The sequence below is a fragment of the Dermacentor silvarum genome, chromosome 9 (assembly GCF_013339745.2).
Source record: "Dermacentor silvarum isolate Dsil-2018 chromosome 9, BIME_Dsil_1.4, whole genome shotgun sequence".
NCBI classification, from domain to species: domain Eukaryota; kingdom Metazoa; phylum Arthropoda; class Arachnida; order Ixodida; family Ixodidae; genus Dermacentor; species Dermacentor silvarum.
Window position 1 is genome coordinate 37946360 of NC_051162.1, and position 17886 is coordinate 37964245.

The following is a 17886-nucleotide window of genomic DNA, read 5'->3' on the forward strand; positions in this document are numbered from 1 at the left end:
CCAGTATTGCAGATACCTTCTTTATTCTGCACGCGGACGGCGTGGTGATAGTGCGGATAATACATGCAGACCTGCAACACCAGCAGAATGGTTTCCAGACTGCCATAAACAACACCTCAGACGGGTGAGACTCCATAGGACTGGCAATTTCTGCCACAATGACTGTTGGATGTGTTGTACAACTTCTCAAGTGAGGTCTCAACCATCCCCAATAGACCAGGTGACCGTCGCCTTTGGCAGGCACCCACTTGTTTCAGCCTAACTGTCTAAGCACTCACCACTGTATCAACGATCCATATGCTCGAAGTCGAACTGGATGCCTCTGGTTCTGTGACTACATGGGTTCGCTCCGCACGTTGGAAGAGTGCTAATACTCTTCACCTTATCCGTTGCATTTCTCGAAACAGGAGATGTTTTGGTGTTGGCTTAGAGCAGGGTTCCCTTCTTTTCGTCGTGTCTCGAAGGTCATGGACATACACAGATATGGTGGGTTACCCTTCACGCGGTTGATATTACCCGCCGCATTCTGAATGTACCATGGCTACAGTAGCAGCCTTTTGTGCGAGTTTGTCTATGTTTCTTGGAAAGCAAAATTGTGGTCTGCGTCTTCGAAATGTTCCGCGACGGTGCTGCGCATTCGCTTGAGTGTTCTGTGGTCATTCTCATGTTGTCTGATAATATTTTTGGTTTCCCCAGTGTACGACGTCGGACGGTCGCAACAGTTGATTTTATGGACGACGCCTGCAGCATTTTATTTTGTTTGATTTTCTTTTGGCTTAGGAAGGAGGATATTGATAGTGCTCATTCGTTTGTGCGCAAGTTTGAGGAGGCCTTCTTTTAAAATTCTGCTGAGAGCTTCACTAGTACCGTGACGTATGGGATGGAAACGGGTATCTCTGGTAGGGGGAAGTGAACGGTTGGAGATCCAGTAGTCTTCTGCTTTTTTTTTGTTGTTGTCGGATGGTGTTTTGAATGAAGTTATTTGTGTGGCCATTCCTTCTAAGTTCGTTGAGAACCTTCCTCCTTTCTTTCTTTTGGTCTGATTCCAATGAGCAATGAGTTTCGGCTCTTTTCCATTAGGAATTTACAAGAAACGCCTTGTGGTTTGCGGGATGGTTGGATTCGAAGTAAAGGTAGCGGCCCGGCTAGGTTGGTTTTCGGTAGACTGAGAATTTTAGAGTACCGTCGGTTCGTGTAACTTGTATGTCTAAGAATGGTAGTGGAGAATTGTAGTGGGTCTGCAGGTTTTCGACCTGCAGCGTCTTAGCGATGCAGAAGCAATCATCCACATGACTGAGGAAAACTTTTGGTTTCGGATAAAAAGTACTCGGAGCTCTTTCCTTGATATACATACTCCATAGTTATGTTAGCCATGGTAACGAAAATTGAGGCCCCGGTGGGAGTTCCTTTCACCTGCTTGTATTAGCTGCCTCGGAAGGTGAAGTAGGTATTTGATAGACACAGCTCGAGAAGGCGGCAGATCGCGTCTACACTTAAGGGGGTTCTCTCGTCGAGTATATCGTCGCGTTCCAGGGCATCCCTAGTGGCAGATATAGCTAACTGAATGGGTACTCTGAACAGAGAGGTCAAATCGAAAGAGACCAGGCATTCATCATATTCGAGACGTACCCTTGAAATTAGCTTTATGATATTCTTGGGGTTGCGCACGTGGGGTTCTGTCCTGTCGGTAAGGGGTGATATAATCTGGTGCAAGTGTGCAGATAGTGATCGCAGCGAGCAGCACGAAAAGTCTACGATTGGCCGTAAGGGGTTTCCGGGCTTATGGAGTTTTGGCAAGCCGTAAAAAGCTGGTGCGGATCCGTTCCTGCACATTATTTTGACAAAGATTTCGAGAATTTGGCTAGTTTCAGAATCCTCCGACCAGCGTCTTATTCAGTGCTGATTGGGTTTTTGCGGTGGGGTCCTACTTTGGCTTTTCGTAGTCTTGGCTGTTAAGTAGGGTCAACGCCTTTTCCTCGTAGTCCTGTATGTTCAACACAACGGTTGAGTTGCTCTTGTCCGCCAGTAGGATTAAATTGTCTTTTTTTTTCTTTTTCAGTATAGTCAGTGCTCTTATTTCGTCGGAAAACAAGTTTCGTTCGCTTCTACGGTGTGTCATTGGACCTTATCATGACTCTTGCTTTCAGTGTGACCTGTTCTGGAACTTTGGAGTCCTGTTGGATGCCGATCTCGAAGGCGGCGACAATCATGGGGAGGGGCGGAGGGTTCTGTGGTAACATTGACTTTGTGACCTTTTGCCAGGATTGAAGTCTTTTCTGATGTCAGCTTCGTCGACGATAAATTGGCTACTGTGTGCCTGTCTAACAATCCTGATTTCTCAGTTTGGTTGATAAACGAAGAGAGATTCTCCTACGTTTCACAGTGTTTGATTTCCTCTACGGATGCAGTCGCGTTTGCAAACGAATCAATTGACGAAAAGAGATGGGGTACCTGGTGTTCAAGCTGTCTTCTGGCGAAGAACGCGTTGACTTCTTTCTTCCCAATCACCATGTGGCACTTATCAATCCGCGCTATCACCAGTGCTTGCTAGGTCTTGGTGATGATGTCCCGGCCTTCTGCTGTGTAGATCGGCAGGTGTAGCTGGAGACTTCGCTGGAAACGAACCAGCCCACACAGGTGATTCCAACCGAATCCCAACCAGACAGGTAATTCTGTCGAAATGTTTACCTTCAAGCCTCAGACATGCATCGCCTTACCGATTCGGGCCCCTGTCCTGTTCGGGTACTGTGGCCCCGGCAGTCTGCACCTACCGAACTGGACGCGGATGCCGCCTACCACCCAGCGGAAGTTCAAAACCCACTGCCTCTACTTCGTCTGTCCGTAAAGGACAGCTTGCTCTTGCACAAAGAATCACTCCGGCGTTCCACGCATGCACTCATCCCTCCGCGTCAATCGGACTTACCCGGAGGCTTAACTCGCTGAGAGGAGGTTACGCACAGGAGGATCGGTGTGGGTGCTGCCTTGACTCGCGCCATCCGGGCCACTTGGACGTGTGTTTACAACCTCCCCCATTGGTCTATTGCTTCTGCACTCCCCCATAAACCGAGCAAACGGAGTCCGGGCCTTCAAGAGGCCGTACCCGCCACCTGTGGGGCCCTGGCTACCGCCCAGGTCGACCAACTAACGCGCTGGATGCACGGACCTTTGCACAGGCTGTTCCTGGACTTCATCCAGGAAACAAAGCTACATTTCTTATTTATGTGCCGTAGGGCATACTGACGCCAATAAAAGAAGTACCGTAAAGAGACCTTGTCTTGGAAAGATTAGTACTACTTGCATTCATTCTTTTACAATAGACGGAAAGCTGGCGGATGCTCACTGCGTGTAAGTATGCCAACTGTTTCAAAAGTCTGTCGCACGCGCTCTATGCGGTACTTTTCCCCTTTTTTGCATTTTTCAATATTACCAATGCAAGCACAACTCTGTCAATATATAGCGAGAGAACTATGCGAGACCCTTTAGGTGAAGCTGCATGTTCTCGTAGGAGATCACTGGTACATGCTCCTCTTTTAATGGCGTAACACCGATTGCACGTAAGCGGAATCTCTTAAACAACTTTCGTGGGACCCTAAAAAAACCGACCAGCATACTTTCTTGAGCAGAGCTGTTTTAGGCTATGTTTTGTTCGGTTCTCATGCATAGGCCGAAAAACTTGTTCCAGTGCCAAAATAATGTAATATAGAGCCTTCGCTAAGACTTTTTTATGTTGTGGGCTTTAACATTAGGAGATAAATGTTCAAGCTTTCCCACGCATTACACCTAAAATCTCCCCGCTTGCACCAAATGCGAACTTGGTGTCATGCACATTACTTTTTGTACTGGTATGAACCATTGCGGATAACGGCTTCATCACCTTTTCAATGTTGCTTAACAAATGTTTGGCGACCCGTACGTTGCCTCATGTCTGCCCACTGATAAGGCAATATGTCCCATATTGCTAAATGCCACCATTTGATTAACACCACGAATGTTTCGAAAATATGCTTTGAAAGTGCCGGAACCTTTATGTAAGTATATTTCTTCAATGACTGTATTTGACTTACACAGTTTAAACTTGTACCTTATAATACCGGCATCATACTTCCTATTCGAACAAAATTTAAACAAGGTCTCGTATTAAGTACACTGACAACGGCGGGAAAACTGTCTATGCGGCTAATAGAAACCACTACGCAGTCGGAATTTCAGAGGACATAACCTACGCCGTTCAAACATTCTGTTCACATACCTCAATACAATCGCCCCCCTCATTCATTTCTGATACGAAATCGCTGCCAATATTTGTTCTTCTATGGAAGTTGAAAATTATCGTGAGCGTTTGCTACAACGCCTCCAAACATGGCGTAAACGGTAGTTTGGCAACCTTCATTTATACCCTAATGGACTCACAGAATTGAAAAGGCGCCGGCAGATTACCCCTAGCATGCTCGCCATTTTTATGCGATATCATGATAGGTGTAACTCCCACACTGTATAGGTAAAAAAAATTTTTTGTGCCATTCCACAGACCTCGATGTCCCCACGTGGGAGGCCTAGGCCCAGCCAACTAAACTGCTGGTTTAAATAAAAGTTTGTTCCTCCTCCTACTCCTCCACTCTTTCGCGATCATTCCACTTTCGCCATCAGCCATATTGCCTACGTGGCGGCTTTTCACAACTGGTCAACTAGCGAAAGAAACAAGTTACAGTGCTCATCCGAAGAACGTTTAAGCTTGCCCTCAGCGTCCCAGACTCCGCCAGTACGGAGCTCCTCCTCGAGCTAGGACTGCACAACACGCTCGAGGAGATCGCCGAGGCACAACGCATATCTCAGCTCGAAAGACTCACAGAGACTGACACGGGCCGATACATCCTCCATCGACAGGGCATCACGTACCACAAACATGGACACATAGCGCAAATACCCACGGAAATCCGAGAAACCATACACGTTGCAGCCATCTCCCGGAACGTCCACCCTGACTTCAACAAAGGTCGCAGACTAGCAAGAGGCAAAACCCTCCTCCAGTGGTACGGAAGGAAAACTGACGCGCGCTTCGCTGACGCGGGGGTTAGCCGCCGCTCTGTGCAGCTCCGACTTCGGCGACCAACTCTGGACTGTCCAGCATGCCCGCGAGGCGGCGCTGACACAAGATCTCGACGTCCCGTCTTGGGAGACCTGAGCCCGGGTCGTCAAAACTGCAGGACAACTCAATAAAGTTATTACATCCCATTCCACCCTGTGAAGGTGGATGACCAGCTAAGCTGTGTATGTCGTGATTGACCGTTGCTGGGTGAAACGTTCCAAGTTTGCAGATCGCCGCCACATGAACAGTTCGCATTTCTTTGGGCCTCGCGGTCTTGGCGGGCTGCAGGCTTACGCTTGGCGTTCGCGGCCCGCTCGTCGTCGCTGGTATCCTTCCGCTGCCGCCGCGCCCATTCCCGTTTCGGTTCACGCCTTCGTTTTTGGTAGGTACGCTGTACTTCTTCAGACCCTACAACATGCGGGTTAGCCATTTAACAGTCACAGCAGATGTGAGGAAAGGAGCCTACGTAGAGCATGACGTCAGGAGACAGACTACAGATTGGTAGGCACTAGTTTGAGTACGCGGGACGGCGTATACGTGCATGGTGCGAACGTAGACATGGTCGACGCAGGACAAAATGTGGCATCTGTCCTTATCAGCATAATATCTGATACGGGTTGTATTTGGACGCAATATATTAAACTTATTCTTGAATGTTGGCTGAGTGCTTGAAGCCTGCTTCACCGCCGCCGCGCGTCGGCCAGGTACAGCACAATCTTCGGGATTTGGGGTTTACCGACCTGGATCCGCTGAGTACTAGCCGTATACAGCATCGCTATAAAAATGAGATCCAATGCCTGAGGCCAACAGTATAACACAGCATCCCAAATGGTGTTTGTCACGAGGGAATAATGTGAGAAACTGGCTCGTGAGGCACGCACCAACCATATCAAAGCGCGACTTGCTTTCAAAGAGAGGCATGCTTGCGAATGTGACCTAATGAATAGAGCATTGGCATTCTGTGCTACATGTTCGACTAGGATATGTTGTTCCTGCCTAATCAGTTCACGTGGTTCCAAAATATTCTACGTGCGACCTTATTTTTCTCACGCATATCTGAAAACCAACGTTCACTTTCACCTTTAATGTTTGCTTAAACCAGTACTAGAACCATAGATTATATCTCCGCGTTATGTTTCCCATTTTCTGTCTAATTCATCCAGCGGCAACTGCGCTTTTGTTGCCTCAATTTGTTCTCGTGATTCTTTCTGTATTCATCGAGAGAAAGAGAGAAAGAAACATTTTCATCTAGTATGATCTATCACGTACCTCTCCTCCCGGTAACGTTTCTTGATGCAGAATGGTAGTCCTGTGCTCCTGTGTGACATTATGACGACGCGGGAAGGAGCCGAGTTGCGCCTCCTGTATTCTTTCTCCGTGGTCCCGGCTCACTCGGGAAATCCCGGTAACGAGGAAGCGCATAAAGTGACCCGAGGGTTAACAAACCGGGTCGCGCTCTCTTTGGAACCGGACCCCCTGATGGGAGAGGTAGTGACTTCCTACAACGAACTTATCAACCTATATAAAAAGAACAGGAGAATGTACCCAATACCACACAGCAACCTTACGAGAGCGCAGGCCACTATCCTCCGCCGAATTCAAACTAACAGCCTTATCCCTCCTCATCGCTTAGCGATCTTCACAGATGGGGAGGTTGACCCAATATGCCAAAACTGCGACAAAAATGCCATAGCAAGCCAAAGACACATCCCCTGGGAATGCGAGGGTCTTCCCCCACCCAGAGAGCTTCTGCCAGCTCCCTCTGAGACGACATGGGAGACCCTAATACGGTCTCCTGAAGAAAAGCTACAAAAAGGAATCGTTGCCTGGGCGAAAGAGGTCGTCGCAGACAAGCGGCCACCTACAACGCCCTGAAAAAAATTTTTTTAATAAAGTTGTTTCTTCCTCCTCCTCCTTCTGCTGATATTGTTGTTACCGCGACGAATGGAAAATAACTTTTTTCCGTCCCCCGCGCGGTTGCGGCAACCCAAGGCACAGCAGCCCGGCATACTAGCATGTCACACTGCAAACGTTGATTTCAAACACATAATTCCTGCGTCCGCTCAAGCATCAGGCCGAGCATGGACTACCGAGCATGTACTGAGAGTTTTTAGGGATGGCAGCCCGACGTATCTCCGAGGAGTGACTTAAGCAGCTGTTTGGACTTCACATTAGTGTCGCATATATGTTAAGTTCAAAGGTTCAATGGTTCACAGACATTGAAACTCACGGCAGCGACCATTTTCCTGTGTACGTAACTACGAGAGGCCTTGACAACTTTATATCCCCTGAGCTCTTAAGACAGATAGACTGGCAAGCATACCGCAATTTCGATCGAGCACAAGTGCAGACATGAACATCGCGAGCCCTTTGAAGACATGATCACACAAACTCTGCAGGCTTCCACGCGGGCGTATACAAGATCTGCAAGACGCACAAGTTTCGACCATAAATTGGAATGATTTCGGGCGATCCACCGGCCGGCCGAGAGAAGATATAGGCGTACTTAGCCCATTTATGACCTGAGGGAAGCCCGACGCATTCAGAAGATAGTTCAGCGTCGGAAGAACAACCTTCAGGACCAACGATAGAAGACCTTTTGCGAATCGCTGGACCCTCGCAGGACGTCATCCCCGGTGTGGATAACTCTCCAAGATCTTCCCTCACTTCCACAACAGCGTCGTCTGTTCACAGCGCTGGCTCTATATTGCCTCGCCACCTGCCCCACTGTAGCCCCAGAACGAGGGCCATTTGTACCACCACGGGTCCTGGACTCTGCGACGGCTTCCGACACCGTACCATCACTGTCAGTGAAATGGTCAGTGAAACGGCTCTCAACCACATCAATGCCGGGGCGCATGGAGGCACCGACGCTACCACTCCGAGTGCCCGACCTGGCCGCGGATCGTGGCAGGGAGGTACTTCCCGGCTCATCGGAGCCACATAGTTGCATGTCTACGCAGCCGTTGGCCGAGTTTGTGGCCGTTCACACCGCACTGAGGGAGGCTTCGTTGGGGGGCATTATTATCAAAGACCTGCCCGCACGCGATAGATGCTCAAGCCGCGCGAGACAGCGGACGAGACGCGCGGAAGACCAGTCGCACATTGGTCGCGGTATTTCTTCGGCCGCGGCCACGCCGCGGCGAATTCGAGCGCAACGGCGAGCCTCGATCAGTTTGCGGCAGCATTGCGAGGGCGCACGCGACGGCTGGGCAGAGCGGCTGCTCATCGTGCAGGGCCTCCTGCCCTACGTGCCCAACTGCGACAGGGTGGTCGTCGACGAGATGTGCGACCAGAACACAACAGTCAGTGCCGACCCCCCGAGGAGCTGGTTGCGCTGGACGGTCTTGACGACTACTTCCGACGACGACTATGAAATGGCTTTCCAGCATCAGTGCGCCCTCACAACTGCCACAGCTCTCTTCAGCAGCGTGGCCGAGTGTAATGAAGATGAAGAGATGCACTGGAGCTCGGGCGTTAGGACACGGGGCGCTGAGGGCGAACGAGGGGAAAAGGAGGACGACGCAGAATGTAGAACAGCCGGTCCCGGAACGGGTGCTGTCTCTGTGTCTCTCCTTTACAATATATATATATATATATATATATATATATATACTGCTTTTTATAAAAGAATACTTTATTCATAAAAACAAAAAGCCTGTTTTATTTCCTGTGCTGTTTATTCTGGCGTCTGGCACTGTTTGGACATTCCGCGGATTGTGGGTTAATTTTCATACAATATATCTAAGAAATTTCAGAAGTTCTTCAAATGTTAACTGTCAACTCATTCGGATTTTGAGGAGGCGAGAACTGAGCATGCAGCTGCGATGTTCACAGGGTCTGCTGAGTTCTTCAAATACACGCCTACTCTTTCAGTAAATCGCATTTTAACGAAATCAAACTTGTCGCGCACACCCCTGCTAAGCTTTTTCAACGATCACTGACGATGCGCAGTGCAGAGAAATGAAGGCTGCAGCCTGATAGAATCTGCGGAGATTTATTAGTGAGAAGGCACATATTGGACAAGGAATGAATGAAAACGTCAAACAAACGCGTTAACAAGGCTTCCAAAGAAAGAATCATCATCATTATCAGCCTATATTTATGTCCACTGCAGGACGACGGCCTGTCTCTGTGATCTCCAATTACCCCTGTCTTGCGCTAGCTGATTGCAGCTTCCGTCTGCAAATTTCTTAACTTCACCTAGTTTTCTGGCGTTCTCGACTGCGCTTCCCTTCTCTTGATATCCATTCTGTAGCTCTAATGGTCCACCGGTTATCCATCCTACGCATTACATGGCCTGCCCAGTTCCATTTTTTTTCATTTAATGTGAACTAGAACATCGGTTATCCCCGTTTGTTCTCTGATCCGCACTGCTCTCTTCCTGTCTCTTAACGATAGGCCGCACATTTTTCGTTCCATCGCTCTTTGTGCGGTCCTTAACTTGCTTTCGAGCTTCTTTGTTGACCTCCAAGTTTCATCCCCATATGTTAGTGCCGGTAGAATGCAATGCTCGTACACTTTTCTTTTCAACGACAGTGGTAAGCTTCCAATCAGGATTTGGCAATACGTGCCGTATGCACTCCAACACAATTTCTTTCTCATGATCAGGGTCTTCTGAGAGTAAATGACCTACATAAACGTACTCCTTTACAGACACTAGAGGCTGACTTGCGATCCTGAGTTCTTGTTCTCTTTCCAAGCTATTTAACATTAGCTTTGTCTTCTGCATGTTAATCTTCAACCCCACTCTTACACTTTATCGGTTAAAGTCCTCAATCGTCTGCTGTAAATCGTCTCCATCGTTGCTGAATAGGACAATGTCATCTGCAAACCGAAGGTTGTTGAGATATTCGCCGTTGATCCTCACTCGTAAGCCTTCCCAGTCTAAGAGCTTGAATACTTCTTCTAATCATGCAGTGAATAGCATTGGAGAGATTGTGTCTCCTTGCCTGACAACTTTCTTGATAGATATCTGTCTACATTTTTTTGTGGAGAACCAAGGTTGCTGTGCAATCCTTGTAGATATTTGCCAAGATATTTACGTATGCCTGCTGTACTCCTTGATTTCGCAGTACCTCATGACTGCAGGTATCTCTACCGAATCAAATGCGTTTTCATAATCTATGAAAGCCATATAGAGTTTGATTGTACTCTGCAGATTTCTCTATGACCTGATTGATGACATGGACATGATCCATCGTAGAATACCCCTACCTGAAGCCAGCCTGTTCTCTTGGTTGGCTGACGTGTTGCCCTGATTCTGTTCGATCTTATCTTGATGAATATTTGATACAATACTGAAAGCAAGCTAATGTGTATATATTTCTTCGCTTCTTTAACGTCGCCCTTCTTATGGATGACTATAATGTTGGCGTTCTTCCAGCTTTCCGGTACACTTGAAGTCGTGAGGCATTGTTTATAAAGGGTCGCAAGCTTTTCAAGCATGATATATCCTACATCTTTGAATGAATCAACTGTTATTGCATCTTCTCCGGCAGCTTTTTTCCTGGTCATGTCTTTCAAGGCCCTTCTAACTTCATCTATAGTTATAGAGGAGCCTCTGTATCCTGTTTGTGATAACAGTGACGTGACTGAATTCGCTATCTTGTGCGCATGTCTGCCGTGTTGAAACCCATCGCACGTGTGCTGATAAGCGATGCACCGTACCTTCATAAACCCTTGTTTTCTGTGCAATAAAGCAATCTTGCAAAATCTGCTACTGCGTCCACATCGGTTGTTACAGTGGCGACGAGGCACGGTTGTGCCCGTGCGGGGAGGGCGTTGCCGGCAAGATGGCCTTCGGTGTTCGTATCGGCGAATTTCACCTAAATGGTAACTCTTCATGAGAGGATTACGTCGAGCGTATAGAACTATGCTGCGCTGCTAACAAGGTCACGGAAGACGCCGACAAGAGGGCAGTATTGCTGAGCTGTTGTGGGGAGGATACCTACTCCCTGATAGCTACCCTCGTAAAGCCTCTCTGACCACCGAACGCTGACTACCAGTCCATCGTAAAAGCCGTGAAGAACCACATCAACCCGAAGCCATCTGAGCTGTATTCAAGGTACGTGTTCTCGAAGTGAGATCAGCACGACGGCGAATCTGTCGCAGACTACGTTACAGCTTTACGCAAGCTAGCCGATAACTGCGGGTTCAACGACAGCCAGCTTCCTCTTGACCCCAGTGAACCATTAATGTACCATAGATGTCCATAGAACATCATGTTTGAGACATTGCACACATCCTATAGATATCTATATTTCTCCAAACAACGTTACAAATATGTACCATGGATAATCTAAGTCCCATCCAGATCACGTTGCTCTAACGTTGAAAGGATGTCGCAGCTGGACATAAGTAACCTCTAATAGATGTTCTTTTTGGGGATGCAGGAGGTCCATAGAACATCTAGTGGATCTTTCCTGTTGACGCTATAATGAGCTGTATACCTGCGAGTGCCACAGTAGATGTACTATTGAATACAAATGAAATGCGAACAGCAGAGTGTGTGGCCAAAACATAACTAAAAGCACAGTGTGTGGCGTCGGCCAGCGATGATTGTACACATGCATGTGGTTTCGATGCGGAGTGCGGGGCTGCTTGTCCTAGTGCGTATTATGTCACCTGTATTTTGTTGGAAGCTTGTATTCTCACCCCGCCATTGCAGTGCCATTCCCATCTGTGATTACTTTTAAGGTGGCTATAGCACTGTTGTTGCGCATCCAATGCAATACATTTTTCGTGCTATTCAAATTACGATTAGACACTGGCAGCTTTGATGGTGGCAACAAAAGCAAAGCAATGCACGTTAGCAAGCTGGGTGCATGCCAGCTATATCACGCTACAGATGTAGCGATGGTGCTAGTCACCATAACACTGTACTGCCAGGTGGGTATGGCACTGCCCGAGGAGAGATGAGAAAACAACTTTCGGACAAAATACAGGTGACGTTTATCGCAATAGGGTGAGCAGCGCTGCACTCTTCCTCGAGAACTACATCCCCACGCACGTGCACGACTGGCCAACGACATGCACAGTATACCTTTAGTTATGCTTCAGCCACACACTCCGCTGTTCGCATTTAATTTGTCCTCGATGGTACATCTGCTGAGGCACACTAATGGCACAGTCACCCCCATTGTCGGCGTGTAGCTGGTGACTTTGCTTGAATTTTTTTGTTAACGTGTGAACGTGAAAATATAAACTGCAACACTTAAGGTGAAATCCTTAGATGGCTCAATGGTCGAAAAATCCGATATCCAGCTTTGCAGCACCACAATTGGGGATTGAACCTTCGACCTTTGGTGTTAATTAGGTCGAAGCGAATTAAGGCACAGTTCATTAAGATAGAGTTAATTGAGGCACTCTAACCCACGGCCTTTGTTGGGAGTCGAAACCACTTAGAGATATGGGCGAACCGGCCACATTTCCAAATTATCTCCAAGTTGGATTCCAATTGACATGGTGAAGCTAGAGTCGAACCCACTACCTTGGGTGTTCATTAGAGCGAAGTTACTTAAGGTAAGTTAATTACAGCAGAGTTAATTAAGGCACTCGAACTCTCGAACTTTGGTGGAAGTCGAACCCACGACTTTTGGTGTTAATTAAGACAAAGTTAATTAAGATACAATTAAGGCACTCAAACCCTCGACCTTTGGTGGGAGTAGAGCCCACAACTATTGGTGTTAATTATGACGAAGTTAATTAAGGCACTCGAGCCGACAACTTTGGTAGGAGAAAACAATAGAAGTAACAACACATGCGAATGACAAATAATTTAATTAATGCTTCGTGAGTGCGCAGGCTTCTGCCTTCATCCTCTTCAGCGTTCGCTAAAGTGACTGTCAACTTTTATATATAGTTCTAGCGCTCATCAAAATGCGAAAACTGTGCTAAGAAAATCGTAAATCCGCATTTTGATCATTATGCATCATTACAAATCCTGCAATGGATAAATGAAAAATAGTGAGTTCAGTAAGCACTAGGTAAAGCACACCAGTGAAACTCACAATGTCATACCAATGTTACTTTTTTATTTATACAAATACAATAAAGCTTTATTACAAAAATGATCAGCCCCCAGCCACGAACATGTATGAAATTATGCATTACATGTTCTCGCTGTATACAAACAGGTTAAACGCGGACCTAAAAAAATAAAGAAAAAAACGTAATCAAAAACAGATTCTTGAAAATTAAACTTTATTAAAACACAAGCAACGAGTAGGCACAAAATGACTGGTAGGCACAGTGCCACAATTATAATTAAAAAGAATAAAACTGATTAGTAAGAGGTAGTATCACATACTAATTACTGACCAAAAGTGCATGGCCTGCTTGCCAGCACCTGCTTCTGGGGCCACCGGATTCAAGATAGAAAGCCAGTACTTTCTAGCTGCATTGAAAAATATATGGTAAAATAAATTCCACGCAAGCAGAATCCAGAGATGGAATGTTCATCTTGATAGGCAACTTGGTCAGGCAGCTTCTCAGATCACAAAAGTGCCAATAACATAATGCTGCCAGAGACTTAGAGATAGGCATTGCAAATGAGAAATATCCCTGACACTTGAAGAGGAACGCTGGAAACCAAGCGATACAAACATGTGCGAAAATTAACCATCAAAACATTGCCTCCAGAACATTCCCGTAAGCGCTCCGCAAGGCGAACAAACGTACCACAAATAGCCGTCAGAAGCACAGCTCTAAATTTCAGCACGCAACTGTACAGTTCTGCCTAGTATATACGTACTTGGGCCATGGTCAACCGCACAAAAGTCGAAAAGACACAAATAAAGCACACGCTGCTCGCGCCCGCAACATTGTTGCGCACTTGCATCGAAGCGCGTGTTGCTGAATTGATATCAGTGGCGATGCGAAGTCAAAGCTATTGCGAGTTCAAGCTTTTTTTTTCTTTATAAACTGTCGTAATACATCAGCAAGTTAAAGGTTACTTATTTTCAACAATGTACTAATAGGTATAACTGCAAAATAAAGCATCTTTGTATGAGAAAGAAAATGACGTGACCGAGACCGAAAGCATAGCGAAAAAATGGCGATCCATGCTTTCACTGCAGTACCAACTGTTGACAAATTTCTGCTGTTACCTTGCCGCTTCCAATCGGAGTTCTCTAAAATCATGCACCGAGAACTGGCGTTTGCGCGCGGTGTCCGGCAGCAACGTTACTAGATCTCCAGCAGTGCGTGCAAAGGTCATGCTAAATTGCAAAATAATTAATTTAATGCTTTTGCTCTCCTAGCTTCCCATTGTTAGGCATTAGAGACAATTTCCTTGTATTTCTGCGGCATAGTGCGTGCATCGACTCATAACGCACAATGTACGATCAATGCACGAGAGCTTTGAATGTGCAAGAGATGTCCAAATCATAAGGACATTAGACGTCCTCTGGATGAACCTTGACTGCCACGTACTAGTCGAACATACTATAGATGTAAACTGGGCGTCGTTAAATGTCTTGGATATTTGGTCTTTTGTGGTACATAAAATGGATATTTGTGGTTCACTGGGACGTAATGCTGAGGGACCGATTGGTTTTTGGAATTACTGACAGCATTGTGCAGCAACGTTTGTTGGCCGAGAAAAACCTGACTTTTAAGACTGCCTACGATCTAGCAGTCACGGCAGAGGCTGCTGCAAACATTAAAGGGTTATGGGCGGCCTGCGTCAGGACGTCCCAGATTTGACAGCCAAAGTGGACAGGCAACAAATGAAGCAGCATAAGAATGGGCAAGATAAAAAAACTTCAAGCGAGCATGTGAAACGGCAGTGTTTCCGGTGCTTGGGCAACCACGCCGCATACCGTTGCAAGTTTAAAACCGTAGTTTGCTTCAACTGATCCGTGAAGGGACACTTGGCCAAAGCGTGCCGAAAGAAACAAAGAGGTCAGGTTAACCACCAGTTGGAAAATATGCCAAACTCGGTGCAAACTGAGTATGATGAGATGCTAAATATTAGCCAAGTGACTAGCGGTTGCCCGAAGTTTATGGTGGCCGTAAGCTTAGGCGGTGAAATAGTGCCCATGGAAGTCGACTCAGGAGCAGCTAGATCGATTATCAGTCAAAATACGTTCAGTAAACTGAAAGTGGCAAGGCACATTAAGTTTGAAGAAGCGGACACCAAGCTTGTAACTTGGACCAAGGAAGGATTGGACGTCATTGGAAAGCCACAATTCCGGTCAGATTCAAAGAACAAGACTTCAAGCTGCCGATACTAGTTGTAAGAAACGAAGGTAGCACCCTTTTGGGCCGTGATTGGTTCAAGGTATTGAACATTAATGTCACTGGGCTTCATAGCATCGAACAAAATGCAGAAGTCCTTATCAAAAAGTTTTCGGATGTTTTTGGTGAAACATTTCCAGGCGCCGTGCTGCCACCACTACACACCGAGCTGAAGCAGGATGCCCAGCCCAAGTTTCTAAAATGCCGCAGCATTCCGTTCGCACTCAAGAATGACGTCATCACAGAACTGGAAAAACTGGAACGTCAAGGTGTTCTGCAACCGACGTAGTACTCCGAATGGGCCACCCCTGTGGTCATCGTCCGTAAAAAGGGTGGGTCATTAAGAATATGCGGCGACTATCGAAGTACCGTCAACCAAGCGGTAAGGAACAACGTTTATCCTTTACCTACTAGCAAGGAACTTTTCGCAAAGTTGGGGAAAGGCCGTATTTTTTCTAAAATTGATTTGACGCAAGCCTACCAACAACTTGCAGTTGATGACACTTCAGCAGTAGTGCTCACGATAAATACAGTAAAGGGCCTGTACAAAGTGCGACGTTTGCCATTTGGTGTGTCGGTGGCACCCGGATTATTTCAAAGAGCAATTGATACAGTGCTTGCAGGTCTATGCCAGGTGGCGGCATACCTCGACGACATCCTTGTGGCCAGCGAAACGGCAGAGGAACACCACGAAGTCCTCATGGAAGTTTTCAACCAACTGTCAAAAGCGGGACTGCGTGTACAAGGCGCCAAGTGTCGGTTCTTCAAAGACAGCCTGGAGTACTTGGGACACCGGATAGACGCAAATGGCATCTACCCGGCTAAAATTGAGGCAATTCACAAAGCACCTGCACCAAAGAACAAGAAGGAGCTCCAAGCTTTTCTAGGTATGGTGAATTTCTACAATCGCTTCCTAAAGGGTCGGTCCGAAGTTGCCGAAGTGCTCTACCGCCTACTAGACAGCGACAGTACGTGGAAGTGGGGTGAAGAGCAGCAACTTGCTTTCGAAAGACTAAAGACATTGCTGACGTCCGAGTCACTTTTAGTGCATTTCAATCCTGATGCACCCTCAATTCTGTCTTGTGACGCATCACCTGTGGGTGTGGGAGCTGTATTAGCTCACAGCGATGCTCAAGGTCGTGAGCAACCTGTAGCTTATGCGTCAAGAACTCTCACTAAGGCGGAACGTAACTACGCCCAGATTGACCGCGAGGCTCTAGCTATTGTCTATGGCGTCCGTCAACTTCACGAGTATCTTTGTGGCGAGTATTCGCATCTTGACAGATCATAAGCCACCACTCGGTATCTTTCAACGAGACAAGCAGATTCCCGTTGTTTTGTCACCGCGCATGTTGCGGTGGTCTTTGTTGTTATCTGCTTATGAATACAAACTCGAGTATAGAAGAACGCAAGATCACGCAAACGCTGACTGTCTAAGCCGGCTACCGATACCCGGTGACCGGAGGAACATCGAGCCTCCTGGCGACGTCCTTTTGTTGGAAGCAGTGGAGTACCCTCCTGTGAGCGCAGCAGACGTCGCATCAGCCACTCTGCGTGATGGCTGATGGCACGGACTTTGGCAGCAGCAGCGGCAGCCCGTGCACGCACTCACGCTGTGATTTCCACACAGGTTGACGAAGCTTCGCTTTTGCATCACCTTGGTCTACGGCCCGGCGCTATCAGGTCGATGGATGACTTTGCGTTCAGCGGATAGGCTCGTGGCTTCCTGAGGTGACGTCACAATCTGGGACCACGTGCTTCACTTCTGAAGAGGCGGGAGGACTACAAAAGCCGACCTGCGTTCCGCCTGGCCTTCACTTTGGCAGCAGCAGCGGCAGCCCGTGCACGCACTCACGCTGTGATTTCCACACAGGTTGGACGAAGCTTCGCTTTTGCATCACCTTGGTCTACGGCCCGGCGCTATCAGGTCGATGGATGACTTTGCGTTCAGCGGATAGGCTCGTGGCTTCCTGAGGTGACGTCACAATCTGGGACCACGTGCTTCACTTCTGAAGAGGCGGGAGGACTACAAAAGCCGACCTGCGTTCCGCCTGGCCTTCACTTTGGCAGCAGCAGCGGCAGCCCGTGCACGCACTCACGCTGTGATTTCCACACAGGTTAGTGCGGTTGCATTTTTTTTTGCATTTTTCCTTTTTTCTTTTTTTTTCGCTGCTGCTGCCAAACTGAAAGCGTGCTGGATTGAAAGTGTGCCTGTAATCTAGCAAAATGCCATCCGAAATTGCAAAACTTGTGAAAGAGTTCAGACAAGAAATACGTGATTTGCGCGGTGCAATGGAAAAGGAACTGCGTAAAGAGTTCAAAGAAATCAAATCATCGATGGATATGTTCAACACACAATTTGAGGCAGTGATCGCACGCTGCTCTAAAATTGAAAAGGACAACGTTGCACTGAAAAAAGAAAATGCGACACTGCTTGCCGAATGCAGGTCACTAAAAGAGGCTCGTGTGCGACTCTGACCAAAGTTGACTGAAATCGAACAATACTCCAGAAACAAAAACTTAGAAGTAAAAGGCATACCAGTCGTAGAAAACGAGAA

The 17886-nt window shown here is 47.3% G+C and overlaps 1 non-coding gene across 1 annotated transcript; it reads left to right on the forward strand.

Moving 5' to 3' along the window:
- The first annotated feature begins 5642 nt into the window (after positions 1–5642).
- On the forward strand, positions 5643–5825 carry LOC119465388 (U2 spliceosomal RNA). The gene has a single exon (XR_005194842.1). It is a non-coding gene; the product is annotated as a U2 spliceosomal RNA (small nuclear RNA).
- The last annotated feature ends 12061 nt before the right edge of the window (positions 5826–17886 follow it).